The sequence below is a fragment of the Mesoplodon mirus genome (assembly GCF_964341445.2).
Source record: "Mesoplodon mirus genome assembly, chromosome: 8".
NCBI lineage: Eukaryota > Metazoa > Chordata > Mammalia > Artiodactyla > Ziphiidae > Mesoplodon > Mesoplodon mirus.
In genome coordinates this window covers 86,649,055-86,670,330 of record NC_138984.1, presented here as the reverse complement: position 1 = coordinate 86,670,330, position 21,276 = coordinate 86,649,055, and the positions used below count along the sequence as shown (strand labels likewise).

The window sequence follows — 21,276 nt, the reverse complement described above, 5'->3', positions numbered from 1 at the left end:
TTTCATTAAAGAAAGAATGTACAATTCAGATAATGGACAAGAGAAAATCTAATACAAAACCTGCATCACCTCATGCAGCTGAGGAGTGAGTCCAGGACTCACATAACATCTCTGAGCCTCAACTTCCTCACCTGTAAATGAAGGGGCTAAACCAGATGGTCTCCGACATCTTTTCTAGATGCACAAATGATATCACTTATAGTTTCTCACTCTGAGCCTCAGAGATGTTATATATTAAAAAAAGGAAATTTCAATTTTTAGTCTGTCAGGCAAGCACTGAAATATGAAAACTATAAGGAACTGGATTGCTGACTTGTTTCTTCCTTTATGTGCAGAAAGCATGACTATGTCCCAAAAGGATATTAACGGAAGGCACAGAATCTATAGAGGTCCTGGCATATTATAGCCAGAGATTAACTGATCACGTGAAAAAAGGTAGTTAGGGAGAGGAAAGCTCCATCCCGAAACTAAATCCATATTCTCCCTTCTTTGCAGTACATTTTACACTTATAGAATTGGCTAAATTAGAAGAAAAGAAAAAGAGGGGAATGCATATTATCACAATTTGCTCAAAACAGTGAAAAATTAGAAATTCCCTAACATCCTGAAACTAGGATTAAACACATTATCTTACTTATATAATAAAAAATAATTCAATAATTAAAAATCATGCTTAGAAGAATACTTAATAGCCCGAGAAAATTCCCATAGAATATTGCTATAATTTTAAAAGTAGGTTACAAAATATAAACAGTATAAATGATATATATATACATATCGTTGTTTATCTCGAAGTGGTAGAATTATCAATGATTTATATTCTCTTCCTTATATCATTGTACATTTCCAAATTTCCTACAATGAACATAATCTTTGTAAACAGGTAGAAAATGTTTTTTTTTTAAGGCAAACAACTTGTTTGACTTCATATATTCGGCTTATGGAAAAAATAATATTCCCTCCCTTCTGTTTTAGCACCCAGGAGGCTCTTCGTGTACCTGGGTCTCTTTGCAGAGATTGAAAGACTAAAAGCTGGGGACATGTGAATGCAATATTTGGGTCAGGAAGGTCTTTTTAAACAAAACAGAAAACCCAGCAGCTATAAAGTAAAAGACTGATAAATTTGACTCTATAAATATGAAAATTTATGAAAGGTAAATGACGTCAAAAGACTGAATAGATGTAAGAGCCAAAAGTCTAATTTCTTTAATGTATAAAAAGCATTTGCAATCCATAAGAAAGAGTCCAACAACCCAATAGAAGCAGGAAAAGGAGAGGAACCATCTACTCATAGAATTCAAATTGCTTTATTCATGTGAAAAATAAACCTCACTCAAAATTTAAAGAATGCAAATTAAAACAATGACATGCTACCTTTTTAAAAATAAATTTATTATTTATTTATTTATTTTTGGTTGCGTTGGGTCTTCGTTGCTGCACACAGGCTTTCTCTAGTTGCAGCGAGCCGGGGGGCTACTCTTCGTTGTGGTGCGTGGGCTTCTCATTGCGGTGGTTTCTCTTGTTGCGGAGCACGGGCTCTAGGGGTGTGGGCTTCAGTAGTTGCAGCACGCGGGCTTAGTAGCTGTGGCCTACGAGCTCTAGAGCGCAGGCTCAGTTAATTGTGGCGCACGGGCTTTGTTGCTCTGCAATGGACCAGGGCTCGAACCCATATCCCCTGCATTGGCAGGCGGATTCTCAACCACTGTGTCCCAGCCCCAATGACATGCTACTTTTCCATCTTTCATGTTGGCAAATAGTATTTTAAAAAGCTCAGTAAACTTATTGTTAACAAAGTGGGGGATGGGGAGTAGTCACTGAGGAGAGTACGACTTGGTGCTACCTTTAACTGGCAAGATCTATCAAATTAATAATGCAAATATTCTTCATCAAGACAACTCCACTGCTAGGAATTTATCCTATAGACACAGTTGCACATGTACTCCAAACACGTACACACAGATGTTCACTGAATTGTTTGCAACAGCAAAAGAACGGAAACAACCTCGATATCCTTTAGTGGGAGGCTGATTGAATAATTATGGTGTGCTGCATACCAGAACCCCAGGCAGCCATTCTAAAAGAATGCCCGGGATCTACCTGTGCTGATGTTAGGCCATCTCCAGAATATATTATCAAGGGAGAAGAGAAGGGGTGCACAGTTCCTGTGTACAGAGGACATTTCAAAGGAGATATCCATATACTTGTGTTCTGGAATAAATCAAAAGAAAGTATTAGCAGTGGCTGCCTCTGAGAAGGGGGCTTGGGGCCATATAAAAGGGTGGAGAGGCTTCTGTACTGCTTGAAGTTTCTACCATATGTATTTATTATTTTTCCATTTTAAAAACTAGCTAATTATTTTGAATAAATATTAAATTAATATTTAAGCAGAGCGGGGGACTCCATGGTGCTTTGAGTCAGGAGGAAGGAGATTCCACATCCAACCCCAGCAATGAGCACTCATGAAAAGTCAAATGCAGACAATTTTTAAAATAAAATTAAAAATTAAAAACGTGCAGATATTATTTTTAAAAATTAAAGCAATGTAACAAAGAAACTGGAGTAGCACTTTCCACCAGCATACAGCGAGTTGGAACGAGTGTGGCCGCGCCCGAGGACCACCCGTTGCCCTAACCGCGACTGAAGCCCCCAGGCCTTCTCTTCTCAGAGACCACTCTTTCGTGCCATCCGAGGGGGCGACAGCAAATCGAGGCGCCAAATTCCCGGGACAAGGGGGACAGCCAGGACGGCCGGAACTCGCACCCTTCCAGAAGGTGGCGCAGGGCAGCCCCTCGGGCCGGCGAGGTCCAGCCCTGGAATATACTGTCAAGGGCAACTTTTCGGGATTTGGAAAGCTCTGCGTCGGGCACCGCTCCGTGAGGCCGGCGGCCCGGCATCAGCTGCGCCCCGATTCGGCGCTGCCACCTGCGCGCAGGGGCTGAAGCCGGCCGCTCCCGAGCGCCCCTGCCCGGCCCGGGCGCGCATCCGTAGGGTCACAGTGCGACCCAGCGGGCCGCCGGAGAAACTGCGCCCCACGGCCGCCCCGGCGACCGGTGGGTGGGGCGAGGACCCGGAGAGTCACTGCTTTCTGCCAGTTACAGTCTCAACGAAAGGTGATGCGGACCCAGTGTCCTTCCTCTGTAAACGGAGGGAGTCTGTTTGCCAAGACACTGTTGTTAAATTCCACAAGTGTTTCTTACCGCACTCACCCTGTGGGTAAAATTCGGCTTGCTGGAAAAGTTCTGGTTTGAGAGGCCTGCGGTATTTTATTCAGAATTCTGGACAACTGGTCATTTATGAAGTCCAAGGAAGGAACTATCAATTTCTATCTGAAGGATGACTCTTATTATGGTCTAGTAGAATCTATGGACAGTAGAACTGACTATAAGCAGGCTCGACCAAAATGCCACTCCTTCCTGAAATCGGCCTCTAGGTTAAGTAGACGTGTCCCCTTACTTACTGTCATGGCCTGTGTGAAGGTCTTTCCACTGTGAATCAGATCTTCACATCATCCTCGTTACTGGACCTACAAGTTCCCTGAGGCCGAGACCATGTCTTATTCATTGTGTTAGGAGTGGGGGAAAGACAGAAACGATGCAGACGTCAAGAACAGGAGAAAAAAAACAGAAGAAACAATCTATGTCATAAAAGCCTTGGTCCAGTAGGCCAGCATTTCTCAAAGGTCGCCCTGTGCATATTAGTTTCAGGCCATATTAATGCCATAACTCGTGAATATCAGGTAACTCTGAATATACAGGGATCTCATATTTTGCGAAGGAAAACCCTCTTAAAAAACAAGGTTACGGTTTGGGGGGGCCTTTTGGCCACCTTAAAAATATAAATGTTTCAGCAATAGATAAGAGAGTTAAATGTCTGTGTATAGGATTGAATTCATCCCTTTAGTTACACATTAAAGTTTAAGTCACGTGTGAAATAGCAGGTTGATTTTGTAATACTGCTTTTTTTCCTCTCGCTTTTTATGAAGCAATTTTATTTAAACTCTCACCTGAGTGTTTCAGTATCTCAGTCATGCCAAGAGGCCCTTCTTTTTTTTTTTTTTTTTTTTTTTTTTTTTGCGGTATGTGGGCCTCTCACTGTTGTGGCCTCTCCCGTTGCGGAGCACAGACTCCGGACGCACAGGCCCAGCGGCCATGGCTCACGGGCCCAGCCGCTCCGCGGCATGTGGGATCCTCCCAGACCGGGACACGAACCCGTTTCCCCTGCATCGGCAGGCGGACTCTCAACCACTGCGCCACCAGGGAAGCCCAAGAGGCCCTTCTTAAAGCACCTAACACAGTCACTTTTATTTACATACATTATTTTTTAAAATCCGTGTATGGTGCTGTCACTGGACATTTTAATCCTAACCATAGTTATATAAATTCAGGGTTTTTTTTTTCAAATTTGTGCTATAGGTTTAGATTTATCTCTTTGACATATTCACTAACTATATTGCTTTTTAATCATTGCTTTTTACATACACACCAAATACTTGCATAGGGAGGTCATACCCTGTATCAGTAAGGGTCTAGCTGCAGAGAACAGAATCTGTTCTGACTAGTTAACACAAGAGGAGATTTGTAACAGTAACATAATTTCCAGAATCACTGAAGTGGGGGTGGGTGGGGAGGGTTTGGCAAGAAACAGACTCTAGGCTGAGCTTCCAAGAATAATTCCAAAGCCACACCAGAGGATTGGCCAGAAAACAAAAAGCCACAAGCCAAACCTGGGTTTGCCGCTGCAGCATGCAACACTGTGCCACTTACGCTATAATCAGAAAGCTGCCAGCTGAGCCGAGAGTCTGCTGTTGAATATCCCCTCTGCTACCATCCACAAACCAAAGTGAGTGCCTTGTTCCGAAATCAAGTTTCATGCAAGTTAATCTGACTTTTGGAACCTAAAGTACCTCCAAATGCTCACGGCAGAGTCTAAGAAAACGTTCTTTTTAGCTTTCCAGCTTCTTCAATATAGGAAGACAGATGAGAAGAAAGTTTGAGAAGACGATGAGCAAGCTGGTCCATAGCATCTGCCTCATACTCTCAAGAGTAATTACCAATTTTTTGTTACATTTATTTGCTCCCTCCCTTTTTTTTTTTAAACTAATTCCATCAGACAACCTTTACCAACTACTAAAACTAACATTGAATAGGGAGGGTGGGAGGGAGGGAAACGCAAGAGGGAAGAGATATGGGAACATATGTATATGTATAACTGATTCACTTTGTTATAAAGCAGAAACTAACACACCATTGTAAAGCAATTACACTCCAATAAAGATGTAAAAAAAAAAAACTAACATTGATTAAAGCTGTCTCAGGATCAAGTTTTCCTCATACAATGGTTTAGTTGTTCAAAAGAAAGTGATTGAGAAACTGGCTTGAAATATGAGATCTTGAAAGCCCTTGAATATCAGGAAACTCCATCTTATGTATCTTATATATTCATCTCCATCTTACATATCCATGAAGGATAATTTGGAAGAAGAAAATCTTACTTCATATTTGGGCATACACAGTAGTTGTTCCATGAAAAGCTTTTTTAAAAAAGTTTTATGGGCAAATGGATTACAGGCATACCTCAGAGACCTTGTAAGTTCGGTTCCACACCACTGCAATAAAACGAATATTGCAATAAAGTGAGTAACATGAATCTTTTGGTTTCCCACTGCATACAAAAGTTTTATTTGCACTATACTGTAGTCTATTAAGTGTGTGATAGCATTATGTCTTCAAAATGTACATGTATTAATTTAAAGAAAAAAACTTTGGGCTTCCCTGGTGGCGCAGTGGTTGAGAGTCTGCCTGCCGATGCAGGGGACACAGGTTCGTGCCCCGGGCCGGGAATATCCCACATGCCGCAGAGCGGCTGGACCTGTGAGCCATGGCCACTGAGCCTGCGCGTCCAGAGGCTGTGCTCCGCAACGGGAGAGGCCACAGCAGTGAGAGGCCCGTGTACCGCAAAAAAAAAAAAAAAAAAAAAAAAAAAAAAAAAACTTTATTGCTAAAAAGTGCTAACCATCATTTGACAGCCCAGGGTTGCCACAAACCTTGCATTTGTTTAAAAAAAAAAAGGCAATATCTGCAAAGCACAATAAAACGAGGTATGCCTATAGTTTCCAAGGGCTTCTATAACAAATTGCCACCAATTGGGTGGCTTAAAACAACAGAAATGTATTCCCACACGGTTCTGGAGGCCAAGAGTCTGAAATCAAGCTGTCAGCAGGGCTACCCTTCCACTAGAGGTTCTAGGGGAAAATCCTTCCTGGCCTCCACTTTCTGGTAGCTGTCGGCCATCCTCGGCTTCCTTGGCTCATGGCCACTTCCCTCCAAACTCTGCCTCAGTCTTCACATCATCTTTCCTCCGTGTCTGTCTTCTCTTCTGTCTGTCTCAAATTGCCCTCTATTTTTCTCTTATATGGACATATTGGATTTAGGGTACAGTCATATAATTCAGGGTGATCTTGTCTTGAGACCCTTAACTTAGTTACAATTGCAAAGACTCTCTAAAGAACATAACATTCACAGTTTCCAGGGATTTGATGTGGATGTATCTTTTGGAGGGGGGGGCCCACCATTCAACCCACTACAGAGATAAATTTAGGAAATGCTGGACTAAACAAATGAAGCCATTTTTTTTTTTGCTGCAGGATTTTGCAAAGCCTTTAATTTGTTAATGGGCACTGTGAAACTTTTAGAGAGAGAGACACTATATACAGTGATTCTCAAATGTATTTGACCATGTAATCCTATTCACAGAAGTGATGTTCCACAGAACACACTCCAGCATAGGCTTATAATTTACCTGCTGGGCAAGTTCTCAGAAGGAGTATCAGTAAGTATCAGAGAAGCCAAAAATTAGTGACTGAACAGTTGAAGGCGCTCAAGCATTTGGCAAGAGTAACTATTCTAAACTATGACCATGCATCAATGCTAAAGATCATCACAACCTTACAGCCATAAAAATGAAATAAAATAAAGATTTATCCCCAATTATTAGACTGCTTCCTACTAGATTCTATTTCGGTTCAGGATAAAGTGCAAACTCTCAAGCCTTTGCAACCAAACCCTCCATCAGTCTTCCCGCCCTATATTAACCCTTGCTCTGGCCAAATTGATCTATGCACTGAAGTTCCTACTGCCACAGTTTTGCCATGAAAAATACCTTCCCCAGTGTCTCACCTATTAACAGCCTACACTCATTTCAAGTGATGCCTCCTAGATAAAGCCTCCCTGGTCACCCCAGCAAGAAGGGCTCTCTCCCTCTGTCCTGTATTTGGCACAGGACACTTGTCGAGTGCCTGGGTTTAGAGTTCTTTGCATGAAAGATCATCTGTCACTGGCTAGTTAGCACAGCACTGGTGAACAAGGATCATAATTTAGATCTCTTCCTATCCTCTAAGTGTTCTGGCACGGCGCCTTTCACAGAATAGATGCTCAAAAGAAATTTGTTGATTGACTAAACAAATAATCAAATTAGTCTTCTCAGGAACTATGTATGTAGATGTAAAAGTGCTGTACAGGCTCCTCCAGCCCACCCCATCTCCCAGATGAGAGTGAACTGGAGACCAGAAGCTTGCCCAGGAAAAGGGCAACTTAGAGTTAAGAGAGTTACCCAATCAGCGATGGATGACAGACCCAAATGCTGATGGCATTGAGGACCTAGGTTAGGCAGAGTCCTGGGTACTCTTAATGATTTAAGGCAGAACAGCATATCCAAAAGAATTGAAAGCAGGTGCCCAAACACATGTACATATGTACACATGTGACACACATGTTCATAGCAGCACTATTCACAATAACCAAAAGGTGGAAACAACTCAAATGTCCATCAACACATGAATGGATAAACAAGTTGTAGTGTATACACACAATGGATTATGGAGCCACAAAAAGGAACAAAGTACTGATATATGCTACAGAGTAGATGAATGTCAAAAACATTATGCTAAATGAAAGAAGCCAGACACAAAAGGTCACATGTTGTATGATTCCATTTATCTGAACTATCCAGAATAGATCCAAAATAGGTCAAAGAGACAAACTTCCAGTTACAAAATAAATAAGACCTGGGGATGTAATGTACAGCATGGCAACTGTAGTTAATACTGTTTTGCATATTGGAAAGTCGTTAAGAGAGTAGATCATAAAAGTTCTCATCACAAGAAAAAAGATTTTTAACTATGTATGGAGACAGATGTTACCTAGACTTACTGTGGTGATCATCTTGCAGTATATGTATACAAATATTGAATCGTTATGTTGTACACCTGAAACTAATATAATGCTATATTTCAATTATACCTCAATTTTAAAAAAAAAGAAAATGAAAGGGCCCTTTTTAGCCCCTAAAATCAACAGATATTTATGCTGATTTTAGATCACAGATATGCTGTTTTAGATCACTGCCTTGTACTAGCTGAAGTTATTGTAAATGTCTGTCTCAATTTATATATTAGTCTGTTCGGGCTGTCACAACAAAATACCACAGACTGCCTGGTTTAAAAAACCAAAATCTATTTTCTCACAGTTCTAGAGGTTAGAAGTCCAAGATCAAGGTGTCATCGGTTTGGTTTCTCCTGAGGCCTCTGTCCTTGGCTTGCTGATGGCCACGTTCTCACAGTGTCTTCACATGGCCTTTTCTCTGTGCACATGCATCCCTGGTATGCCTTCTTATTCTTATAAGGATACCAGTCTTATGGGATTAGGGCCCCACCCACATGACTTCATTTAACCTTAATTACCTCTTTAAAGCCCTATATCTAAATACAATTGCACTGGGGGTTAGGGATTCAATATATAAATTTGAGGGGGAAACAATTCCACCCATAACAAGTTATAATAGCACAAGATTCCAATGTTCATCAGTAGGGGACTTGGTGACATAAAAAAAAAAAGTCACATATTGTACGATTCCTTTTATATGAAATATCCAGAATAGGTAAATCCATAGAGACAGAATGCAGACTGGTGGTTGCTGGGGGAGGGAAAACAGGGAGAGACAACTCAATGAGTATAGAATTTCCTTTCAGAGTGATGATAATGTTTTGGAACTAGATAGATTTGGTGGTTGCACAACATTTTGAATATACTAAGTGCCACTGAATTGTTCACTTTTAAATGGTTAATTTTAAATGGTTACTTTTGCTATGTGGATTTTACCTCAATTTTTTAAAAAACTTGTATAGCATATGAACAAACATGGTATTAATGTGTAATAAGTGATGCCAAGAAAACATTTTTGTTATAGAATAATATTAAAAATATATGATTCATTTTCATAACTCTATTCTCATTTTGTCTATGGTAAAAGGTCACAAAAGCAAAGAATTGTCTGGGACTAGTCTGTAGTTATGATTTTAATCATTTACTATTAGAAACTTTCACCTAAAAGAATACTACACTAAACAAGAAAAGCAAAGCACAACACAACTGAATGAGCCCTTGTGGTAACCTTACCCCCACATAGTAGAGTAGGGCTCAGCTTCAGGCTTAGGAGTTATGTGCACTAGAATGTCAGCCCCAGGAGAGCACGGCCCTGTCCCCCATAGGTCTGCCTTGTCCCCCATAGATCTCCAGTGCCCCTAACACTACCAGGAACATGTAATTGTTTATCAAGCTTCTTGGAGAAGTCTGGACGCTGCAGTACAGGAGGTGAGTGGTCACTAAGGTCAGGTCAGGCTGACTTTAGTTCAGGACCTGGTTCTGCTGAAAGAAACAAGGGAGGCCTGTATCCTGCAAATGCTGAGGCCTTCACACTAGCACGTCCTCGAGGTGCCACTCCCCCAACTTCCATCAGACAGATGCTAAAGGGGCTGGCAGATGAGAGGTCCCAAAGGAAGACACACAAAGTTGAACCTTCCTTGTATCTGCTCTGGCACATGGGGACTGGCACCCCTGCCTACCCTTGGCCACACTCTTATGTATTGGCTAAGTACCCATTCCTAGCTACACGCTCTGGTTCCCGCCATAATTCCTAGCAAATTCGGCGACCAGACTTTGGACTAGCTCCTCAGGTCACACTCATGTCCAGTTTAAGGTTGACCCCTTGGATTTGGTAACCTAGACACTGGCCTCACCCAGGCACAGATCGGCCCCCAAACTCTGGTCCTGATGTTACTCATGGCCCCTACTTCTCAGGTAAGATGCACCTCAAGCCAAAAGGGTACACACTTCACACAGTCCCCACCCTATCCATGCCAAGGAGTAAAAGAGACTAATATTCAGCCTCATTAATAAAGAAGCACAGGGGCTTCCCTGGTGGCCCAGTGGTTGAGAGTCCGCCTGCCGATGCAGGGGACACGGGTTCGTGCGCCGGTCCGGGAAGATCCCACATGCTGTGGAGCGGCTGGGCCCGTGAGCCACGGCTGCTGAGCCTGTGCGTCCGGAGCCTGTGCTCCGCAACGGGAGAGGCCACAATGGTGAGAGGGCCCCGTATTGCAAAAAAAAAAAAAAAGAGAAGCACAAGTCAAAAATGTGGTATTAGCTTAAAAGTCAGGATGGACTGTGAAGTCACACAGTGTGAATCCAGCCGAATGGGCAAAAGATCTCTTTCTCCTGCTTTCTCCCTATTTAAACCCCTCTACTTATCCCTCTCTCACGGTCCCTCATTCTCTTATCCCCTGTTGTCTAAAGTGCTCTCTGTCCTCTCAGTATGTCTCTCATTGTCTTCCACCACTCTTTTTCTCCTATCTCTTTTATCTAACCAATATATAATATAAAACTGATTACAATACTATAAATATTTCTTATGTATTTTTTTCACTCAATTTAGAGAGCTGTTGTCAGAATTTACAGGAGTGATGGCTAAAATGTCATTCTCCATAAGAATCCTTTGATAAAATACTGATTCCAAGTCTAAGATAGGGAAAATACAAGTGAACCTGGGATATTTTGTTGCACCAGAAAGCAAGGAAGTGCTTTTCTATAAACTGATGTTTCCTTACTCTAGCTAAACACTTCATTGAACATTTAACTCCTGGATTATGGTGTATATTATAGGTAGGATTGGACCCCCCAAGAAAGATATGTTGAAGTCCTAACCTCTGGTACCTGTGAAAGTAACCTAATTTGGAAACAGGGTCTTTGCAGGTGTCATCAAGTTTTAAGGTGAGGTCATACTAGAGGAGAGTGGGTCTTTAATCCAATATGACTGATGTCCTTATAAGAAAGAAGAGTCACAAAGACAGAGACATGCAGGAAAAAGATGGCCATGTGACAATGGAGGCAGAAACTGCAGTGATGCATTTAGAAGCCAAGGAACCGCACGGATTGCCAGTAAACACCCAGAAGCTAGAAGAGGCAAGCAAGGGTTCACTGCAGGTTTCAGAGGGCCCTGCCAACACCTTGATTTCAGACTTCTGGCCTCCAGAAATGTGAGGCTATAAATTTATGTTATTTTAAGCCACCTAGTTTGTGGTACTTTGTTACAGCATCCACAGGAAACTAATCCAGTTTCCCTCAAATATACAGTACTCGGGGTTTTTGTAACACTTAGGACTTCTTCAAGAATTCTTATTACTGATACTGGTTATTCACTCCTGACTTATCTAATTTTGAGATCAGGAAATTTAACTATTTATATATAACAGAAAATACATAACTAAAATTTGTCATAAGTTGATTTCATTTTAATGTGAATGTGCCACAGTACCAATGAGCTTGGTTCTTGGGCCATGGCTTAAATGTCATTCTCCATAAGAATCCTTTGATAGGGCTTCCCTGGTGGCGCAGTGGTTGAGAGTCCGCCTGCTAATGCAGGGGACACGGGTTCGTGCCCCGTTCCAGGAAGATCCCACATGCCGCGGAGCGGCTGGGCCTGTGAGCCATGGCCGCTGAGCCTGCGCGTCCGGAGCCTGTGCTCTGCAACGGGAAAGGCCACAACAGTGAGAGGCCTGCGTACCACAAAAAAAAAAAAAAAAAAAAAAAAAGGAATCCTTTGATAAAATACTGATTCCAAGTCTAGGATAGGGAAAATACAAGTGAATCCGGGATATTTTGTTGCGCCAGAAAGCACGGAAGTATTCAAAGACTAACCAGGACATGTCAAAAAGTCACAGGAGGTTATAGGATGCAGCTTGAAAGGGTTCCTGCTACCCAAATTTGGAACAACTTGAGCAGCAAATGGAAATGGAGTAATGATAATAATGGATTGTTTGTAAAAAATAGTAATAATCCATGCTCCATGGTGATACTTAAAAGAGAGAAGGAGAAAGAGAGATTTTCCTCATAGAAGAATGTCAACTAATAAATACAGAAGGAATGATAGGATTAGAAAATGACCATTTTGCAACCTGTGATGTAATTATTAATTTAGGCAATGGATGCAAAAAATGTAGGGGAAACAGTATATTCACACTGACTCAAAGTATCACTGCACAGAGGATTTACTAATTATAAAGGGAGAAATGTAGGAATATGGGGGACACCTCACTAACTGGTGGATCACTAACTGAATGACCACACTTAGCAGCATATTATATGCTTTCTGGTGTGATGCAAAAAGAGACACACAATCTCACCTATGTAACATTTTTTCCAAAAATGTTTCCCTAAAAGTAATCAAGAAAAAACCATCAGAACAATGCCGAATGTGATACATTCCACGAGGGAACTGGCTTGGTCTCTTCAAAAAACCAGTGTCATCAAAAAGGGAGGGGGCAGTTATTCTATATTAAATGAGACTGAAGACATAACAACTAAACATAATTCATGAATCTTGATTGGATCCCAGACTGAAAAAATAATCATAAAAAGACATTTGGGGGAATTCCCTGGTGGTCCAGTGTTTAGGACTCCGTGCTTCCTCTGCAGGGGGCACGGGTTTGATCCCTGGTCAGGGAACTAAGATCCCACAAGCTGTGCAGCGCGGCCAAAAATTTTTTTTTTTTTTTTTTGCGGTACGCGGGCCTCTCACTGCTGTGGCCTCTCCCGTTGCGGAGCACAGGCTCCGGATGTGCAGGCTCAGTGGCCATGGCTCACGGGCCCAGCCGCTCCGCGGCATGTGGGATCTTCCCGGACCGGGGCACGAACGCGCATCCCCTGCATCGGCAGGCGGACTCTCAACCACTGCGCCACCAGGGAAGCCCCCAAAATTTTTTTTAAAAATAAATAATAAAAAAAGACATTTGGGGAGAAACTGAATACAAATTATACATCAGAATTATTGCTAATTTTATCAGGTACGATCATGGTATTATGGTTACATAGGGGAAGGGTCATTATTCTCAAGAGATGCTTGCTAAAGTCAAGGGTCACAATATCTGCAACTTTCAAATGTTAACAATTGGTCAACCTAAGCAAAGGATGTATAGATGTTAATTTTATTATCCTTTCAACTTTCCTGTAGATTTGAAAATTTTCAACTAAAATGTAGGGGGTGGAGACTTGAACCTGATCTCAACTGTGTTTTTTTTTAGTTTCTTCATGATCCTGAACAGTAAAGCATTCCCCATGTCCTTGTAAATTATCTTTTGTTTCAAACGCCTTCTAATCTGACCCTCCTGAAGCACTTGAAGCTGAACTCACACCTGTTCCAAGCAAAGCATGGTTTCCACTGCCCAAAAGGGTACAGGCTGTCCCTCTTCACAGCTGTATCACTAAGAGCATTTTTCTGCTTCAGCACCTCACGTGTTTGTCATTTTCTCATGGATGTGTGCAGCTTTAGGAATCTGTTACTGTCTCTTTGTGACTTCAAGATGAATCATTCTCCCAGTCTCTGGAAGAAAAGATACCATATGACCTCCTCATTGCCCTGTAGCAAGAGGGGGCCACGCCCACAGCCCTCTGCTCAGATCACTAGTAGTTTCCAACAGTGGCTTCCAAAGTTTATAACAGATGCCAAGGTATGTTAGGAATACTACTGGGCTAAAAATTGGGAATCTCCTTGGGAAAGTCATTTCACCTCTTAGGGCTTCTGTTTCTTCATTAGTTTAAAAGAGTGATTGGAATGAATGTTTTTAAAGTCCTCTTCAAGCTCTCACAGTTTATCATTCAAGTCCCTGCTTCCTTGGCCCAGAAGGCAAAGCTAGGGCTAAGTCTCCTCCTTGAGAACAGTCCTCAAATTCTTGGCTGCTGCCATGGTGAAGTAGCACCCTCAGCTCTTCTCCAAACGGAAACATTTTCATTGCAGCACTATTTACAATAGCCAGGACATCGACACAACCTAAATGTCCATCAACAGAGGAATGGATAAAGAAAATGTGGTACATATATACAATGGAATATTATTCAGCCATAAGTAAAGAACAAAATGATGCCATTTGCAGCAACATGGATGGGCCTAGAGACTGTCATACTGAGTGAAAAGTCAGACAAAGACAAATATCATGTGATATCACTTATATGTGGAATCTAAAAGATGGGTACAAATGAAATTAGCTACAAAACAAAATAGAGTTACAGATGTAGAAAACGAACTTATGGTTACCAGGGGGTAAAGGGGGGGAGGGATAAATTGGGAGATTGGGATTGACACATACACACTATTATATATAAAATAGATAACGAATAAGGACCTACTGTATGGCACAGGGAACTCTACTCAATACTCTGTAATGGTGTATATGGGAAAAGAATCTAAAAAAGAGTGGATATATGTATATGTATATGTATAATTGATCCACTTTGCTGTACACCTGAAACTAACACAACATTGTAAATCAACCATACTCCAATAAAAATTTTAAAAACAAACAAATAAAAACTAACCTACCTCAGCACCTGGCCTATACTTACCTTCCTTCTGGAAACAAATGTATCAGTTGGCAACTTGTAAGCCTCAGAAAGAAATTAATTCCATATGTACTTAGCATGCTATATAAAGAGAGCATCAAAGGAGGACACTCTGTGTGGAATATGGTTAGCGGCTTTCTTTATTCTCTAAAGTTGAACATTATCTGTTAGCTATAGGCCCCCTTGGAAAATTCTGACAGAGCCAAAGGATAGAAGATGATAGAAGATATGGGCAGAAATTGCAAAGGAAATCAGTAAACTTTCATCCAGGGTGTGACCAGGGCAGATGAAGAAGATGAAAAGTATAAGAGATTGGTAATAAACAGAGAAGAAAATATTTTAGAAAATATCATACTGCAAACTGGTTCCTTCTCCACATTCAGTTCACCACCCTATGCTTCAATGGTATTTTCTATCCTGCTCATTTTTATAATAAATAATGATGCAAAACTATCTAAACAGCATCATTCTCTGGTTAACCATTCAAGCCAAGCAACAGTCCACAAAACTGTGATAGTCTCCAGAGTGAAGAAGCCACTACCTCCTTATGATTAGCTAATAGAGTTCAGATTGGATACTGTGAAAGCCAGAAGTGGGCCTGCCCTACCTCTCAGGGACACAGGCTAAATCAAGCCCTCCTGTCTTTCACACGACATAGGCAAGTTTTGTTTTGGTTTGGTTTGGTTTTTTGCCACTCCGCACTGCTTGCAGGATCTTAGTTCCCTGACCAGGGATTGAACCGGCACCCTCTCAGTAGTGAAATAGCAGAGTCTTAACCACTGCACCGTCAAGGAATTCCCACAAGAATGCATTTAAACAAAGTAAAAGAAAAAGTTATTTTCCTTTTAAAGGAAAGAACCCAGTACTCAGTGAGCTCTGGCCACAACTGAGAGCTGAGGTGGTTTATAGTGACCCATCTGCATATTTTCTTAGCTAAATTAGATTTGTCATCTGTTGCTTATTCAACAAATTTGCTATAGTCAGTGTATTTGTAGTTAAAAAAAAAAATGTTTGGGTACTTCAGAGAGTTAATAGGGGCCTGTCAGGGAGCTCTCTCACAGAAGTCAAAGAGAAAGGCCATATCTCTCGATCCTTATGGTGAGCTGTATTCATGTAAATAATTTGTTTTGTTTATTCTTTTATCAACGTCTCTTCCTTTCAAATGTAAATTCCATAAAGGTATCTGTGTTTTTCACCATTGAATCCTCAACCCGTAGCATACAGTGAAATGCAATAAAGAAGATATAAATATAACATTTGTAATAAGGAAAAAATGTGATATGGTTCTCTATTTATTCACATCTTTATTTTCAGGAGATTTTAAAGTTTTCTTTATATAGATCCCAGAGCACATTTCTCACTAAGCTTATTCCTGGGTATTTTGTAAGTTTTATTTGTTTTTAAAAATGCAATCTCTCTTTCTCTTATTATATTTTATAGCTCACCAATGCTGGCATGTGGGAAAACTTTCAATTTGAGTATGTCTATCCTGCTTGCAGCCAGCGCACTAAACTCTCTTATTAAATCCAATAGCTGGGGGTTCATTTTGCTTGATTCTCTTAGTAGGTTAGGTATAAAATCATATCATCTGTAAACAATAAAAGTTTGTCTTTTCCTTTCCAACAATCTAAATCTTGTTTCTGTTTCATCTTTAACTGCACTAGTGACAAACTGGGAAAGACATCAAATAATAATGGTAATGGTGGGTGTTCTATCATCCATTCACGGTTCTAATGAGAAGGCCTCTGGTGTTTCCTCATTCTGATTTTCACAGCTGGAGCCCAGCAACCTCCCATGGGCTCACTTCCTTTCACTTTACTCTTACTACAGACAACTTAAAATAATCCTAATATAACGATCTAAGTCTTAATAACACCAGGGTGGTTAGCTCTCAAAGAAGTCTCCTTTCTGCCCCTAAACCATAATGTGAGAGCATCCCTTTGCCTCTGTTAAACACACACCCTTACACACACACACACACACACACAGAGCAGATGTAGCATGTCCAAGCTATGCCACCTCAGGGATTCAGGGGCTGTGGAGGGCGGTGGAGCAACGCTGATGACTCAAGGGCTCCAGCACATCCACAGCACTCGTGGCTAAGGCAGTTCCTGCAGCTCCGAGAACATCAAGAATTGGCACCCTTGGCATAAACACGCACACTCCCATGCTGAGTCCTGGCAGCGCCATATGAATTACCGGATATTAACTGTGTGTTTGTCCTAATCAGCACAAAATTGAACAGCATACTGAAACAATATAAAACGAATTACTTCTGCTCCTGCCCCAAACAATGACTCTGGTGGACTCTGGCTCTTTTCGTTGGTCCAACCACCCATCCACGCTTAAGCAAATTCTTTTTCTGTCTCCTCTACTTAATTCAAAGCAGGCTGAAACTGGAAACCATTTTGGAGCTCATGGAGAGACTCTGCCCTTCTCTGGTCTCAGACCTTCTCCATCTCCTGCACACATCTCCTCCTTTTCAGAACCAAGCTCTGCCACTAGCTGCCTCCAGGTGATGAAGGCCACGGTCACAAATACAGGGCAATACACCGTCAGATGCAATGGCACCAGGACCTAAGTGTATGGGCCTGATGCACCACCTAGGCAAGGAGGTCTTCTCCAGGGAATCCCATCCTCCCCAGCCCACTGTCCAAGCTTTGCTGCTGTCAGAGCAGCCATAGGGGAAGCTTGGTGTCATCTCCACTGTCCTGGGCACTCAGAACTACTTCCAAGACTTCTCTTGGGTTTTCCCAACTATGGCAGCAAGAGAGCCATTATGGGGAGGAGACCTGGGAGACGCATGATAACAGCAGTTACATCTCCCCTTCAGCCAGCCTTTGGCACTGGCTCTACTGCCACCATCGCTCTTGAGCTATGTTCAAATAACTTAGAACCTTCCTTCCCCCTTCTTAGCCTCTTGCAGGGCTACAGGCTCCCTGGTCTAGTAGGAGAGGCAAGAATATATATGTGTGTCCATACTGATGCTCATGGATTGGGGGTAGGGAAGGCAGCCTTTGTCCCCATCCCCGGCTTCTGTCTCTCACCCCTTGATGAAAGCCAAATGTGCTGGCCCAAGCTATATCGCAGAGCCAACCCTAACCCCAACTTTTCTAATGTTTGTCCCCAATGCTATGTTTCATTCATTCATTCATTCATTCATGTTTACTTCATTCCAGTCCCCAGCCCCGACCAGTGCCCACCCCTAATGCCCAGCCCAGAAATCCAAGCCCTGGTATTACACTAATAATAGATCATTGTAGCTAACGCTTGTAAGCTAGCACATGCACACACATGCACGCACACACACACACACATACACTCAGTCTTTATAGCAATCCTCTGAAGTAGGTACTATTATTATCCCCCTTTTATAGATGACAAAACTGAGGCTCCAGGGGATTACGTGACTTTCCCAAGGTCACATAGCTTGTAAACAGCAAAGCTGAGATTTGAACCCAGGATCTGCAATCCTAACCTCTGAGCTCATGCCAACACTGAAAGTTTCACTCCCTGTCCCCAATCCAACCTCAGTCCCACCCTCAGGCTCTCCAGATATGATGGCAGTCGGCACTCCTTAATAATTGCAGCTGAGACCCACAGCCTGCCACCCAAAGTCAGGAGGCAGAGTCTGCCCACCCTGCCCCATCAAGTGCTCTCCTGACACACCCTTTCCCTTCCTACAGACAACAACAGAGCCCAAGTCAGTGAGAGGTCAGTGCTTAACCAGGCCATGGCGGTCAGCTCATGGAAGTCCTAGGGAGCTTCCCAGCTGCTGGTTAAAATGAGCTTCAGACACCCAGGATGCGGCCATGGCACCTCAGGCCTACCTTCCAGGGCTGTGGAGGATGTTGCTGCATCAAAAGCATTCCTGTGTCTGGAAACGGCTGTGAAATCTGTGGGCAGCGGAAGAAGGCAGCTGTGGGAAGAACAGAAGGCCTGAGGGTGAGAGAGTTGACAGGAAAGAGGCCTGGGCAGAGGCCTTCACTTCCCCTGCAAGAAACAGCAGTGGAACCCACACACTGCCATTCTAGCGGAACCCTGGGCATTGACTTCTCTGAGCTGTGTGTCAGCAACTCCAGGCTGCTGTTCTGCAACTTTCTGGACCAAATTGTGCCCTCCCACTTTATGTGACTTTCCCAGCAAACACGCCTAATTTTATTCTTAAATTGACTCAACATCTCTTAGCTCTATCTGCCCCTATTCCCCCATCCCCACACTTCTAGCACTTCTTAAGGCATTCATCACTGTGGATTATTATTAATAATCAGATGTACAATTTGTTCAGAATTTACAGGCTAACTCATTTAGTTCTTACATTCATAAGTTATTTAGTGCTTTGAGATAGGCATTATGCCCATTTTACAGATGGGGAAACTAAATCCTAAACTCAATTGCCTCAGGTCAAGCAACTGACATAACACATTAACAGGGTCAGTATAAGACAAATAATTACACATTCCTTTTATTGAGATCAAGATAATGCCTTTTACTGAGATCAAGATAACTTTGCTGGGGCTTCCCTGGATGCACAGTGGTTAAGAATCCGCCTGCCAATGCAGGGCACACGGGTTCGAGCCCTGGTCCGGGAAGGTCCCACATGCTGCGGAGCAACTAAGCCCGTGTGCCACAACTACTGAGTCTGCGCTCTAGAGCCCGCGAGCCACAACTACTGAAGCCCATCTGCCACAGCTACTGAGCCCGCGTGCCTAAAGCCCATGCTCCGCAAGAAGAGAAGCCACCGCAATGAGAGGCCCGCTCACCGCAATGAAGAGTAGCCCCTGCTCACCGCAACTAGAGAAAAGCCCACCCACAACAACGAAGACCCAACACAGCCAAAAATAAATAAAATAAATAAATCTTAAAAAAAAAGAGATAACTTTGCTTTAGCAAATGCTAAGCAGGCAAAACAAAAATGACTCACTGGTTTCTCTGGCCTTTGAGTCACCAGTTCAAGATCCTTGAGTTACCTAACTCAAATCAGCCTGCCTACGCGGAACCATGCTCTTAACACCTAGGCTATCCCACTGCTCTATTATTCCCTTTGTTACTAGTCAGTCCACCAGTCCTAAAAAGAGTTGTGTGAGAAAGGAAGCAAAGAACCAGTGTTGAAGAATCCCCAGTGCAGCTTAGAGGGGAATTCCTGCCAACCTATACTGCAATACAAATAACTAAGAAACAAGACAGAACCTTGTAATCCTAAATTTGTGCACAGTTCAGGGAAAGAACTCTATCTCATTCTTTAATTCCCAATATAGAACATTTCCAAAGAGAAGCAAAACTTGCTTTAAAAATAAGGGGAAAAAAAGCAAAAGATGCCATCAGAGTCATTTTGTGTCTATTTCATTATCTTGTTAAGACAATGCTTTCCAGCCACAACCAATGGACAGGTCGAGGGGGTAGGGGGAATACAACAGCTAAGAACAAGTATGAAACATGATCTAGGGAAGTGGGCTCTAACCTGAGACCATGGAATCTTTAATGGCCTTCAGGGGCTCCCGGTACATCTTGGAAGCTCCTTCAAAAATTTGTGTGTATGTGCGTTTTTCTGGAAAGAGTGTTCATGGCTATCGTCAAGTGGCCCACTATTGGGGGAAAAAAACCAAACCACTAAGAACCACTAACTTACAGTAAAAATAAATCTCTTCTATAACCCAGCAGTATTTTCTAAAACCCAACTGCCCCTCCCTCCTGAAAATAGTGACCTCTCCCCCAGTGGCACCTTAGAGGAGCTGGGGGGGTACCAGGAACTCACTGACACCAGGCTTGGCAGCCCATCTTACAAGCCCTTCCTATCATTCCTATGCCCCTGCCTAGTCTCCTCCACAATGGAAGGCCAAGTATGATCCCACAGCACCCTAATTAAGCCAAACTGGGAACATTCAAAAGAGCTAAAAGGGATATAGCATGGAGAATAAACACCCAGTCCCCAGGAGAACACAGCTCAGATAGCCTGCAGAATCGCTCAGGGAAGCCTGGAAGGCTGGAATCAGTCAGGGAAGCAGATGAGGTTTCTGAAGGTTAGGGAGGAAGAGCGTATTACATGGGCTGGGCTTGCAGGTGTAACAAGCAGAGATCAGAGGCAGAAACAGATTAAAGCAACAGACATGCTAGGAAGGAACAGATGGTCTGGTCCAGGGCCAGGGAGGAAATGAAAGGCAAGATGAAGGCCATATCATTAAGCATCACTGAAAGATGAGGCTTGAACTTTTGTATGGAAGATGTCAGAGACTGGGCAGATTTCAATGGGGAAAGAGAGTACGTGACTATGCTCTACAGAGGAAGCGACTGAGAAATGTGGTTTAAATGAATAGAAAACAGAAGAAAGATATGACTGCAGAGAAGAGAAATTGGCCAGCACATGGAGTGTCAGGTATTAGTTTTGAAGGGACATGGTAGATGAATGGACAAGTCAGCAAGGAGCATATAAGACAAGATGCAGGTATGGATAAATGGGGTGACTTAGGTCAGAGGAAATGAAGGGATCCTCCCCTCCATTTCCCCACCACAGACCTCCACGGGCTACAGGCCTCCCACCATATGCCTATAG

The 21,276-nt window shown here is 42.6% G+C and overlaps 1 protein-coding gene across 5 annotated transcripts in view; it reads right to left on the bottom strand.

Annotated features, from left to right (window-relative positions):
* Window positions 1–21,276, bottom strand: part of LOC309809153 (uncharacterized protein) — a 123,497-nt gene that overhangs the window by 72,422 nt on the left and 29,799 nt on the right. For 2 of the 5 annotated variants that reach the window (XR_014294821.1, XR_014294822.1), the window contains exons 3-5: window positions 18,557–18,645; window positions 3,458–3,552; window positions 1,357–2,208 (exon numbers count right to left, since the gene is read on the bottom strand). The gene's annotated coding sequence lies outside the window, so the exon portion shown is untranslated. Of the gene's footprint in view, window positions 1–1,356; window positions 2,209–3,457; window positions 3,553–14,081; window positions 14,158–18,556; window positions 18,646–21,276 lie in introns of those variants that run through there. The other 3 variants (XR_014294819.1, XR_014294820.1, XR_014294823.1) reach the window with 2 other exon arrangements.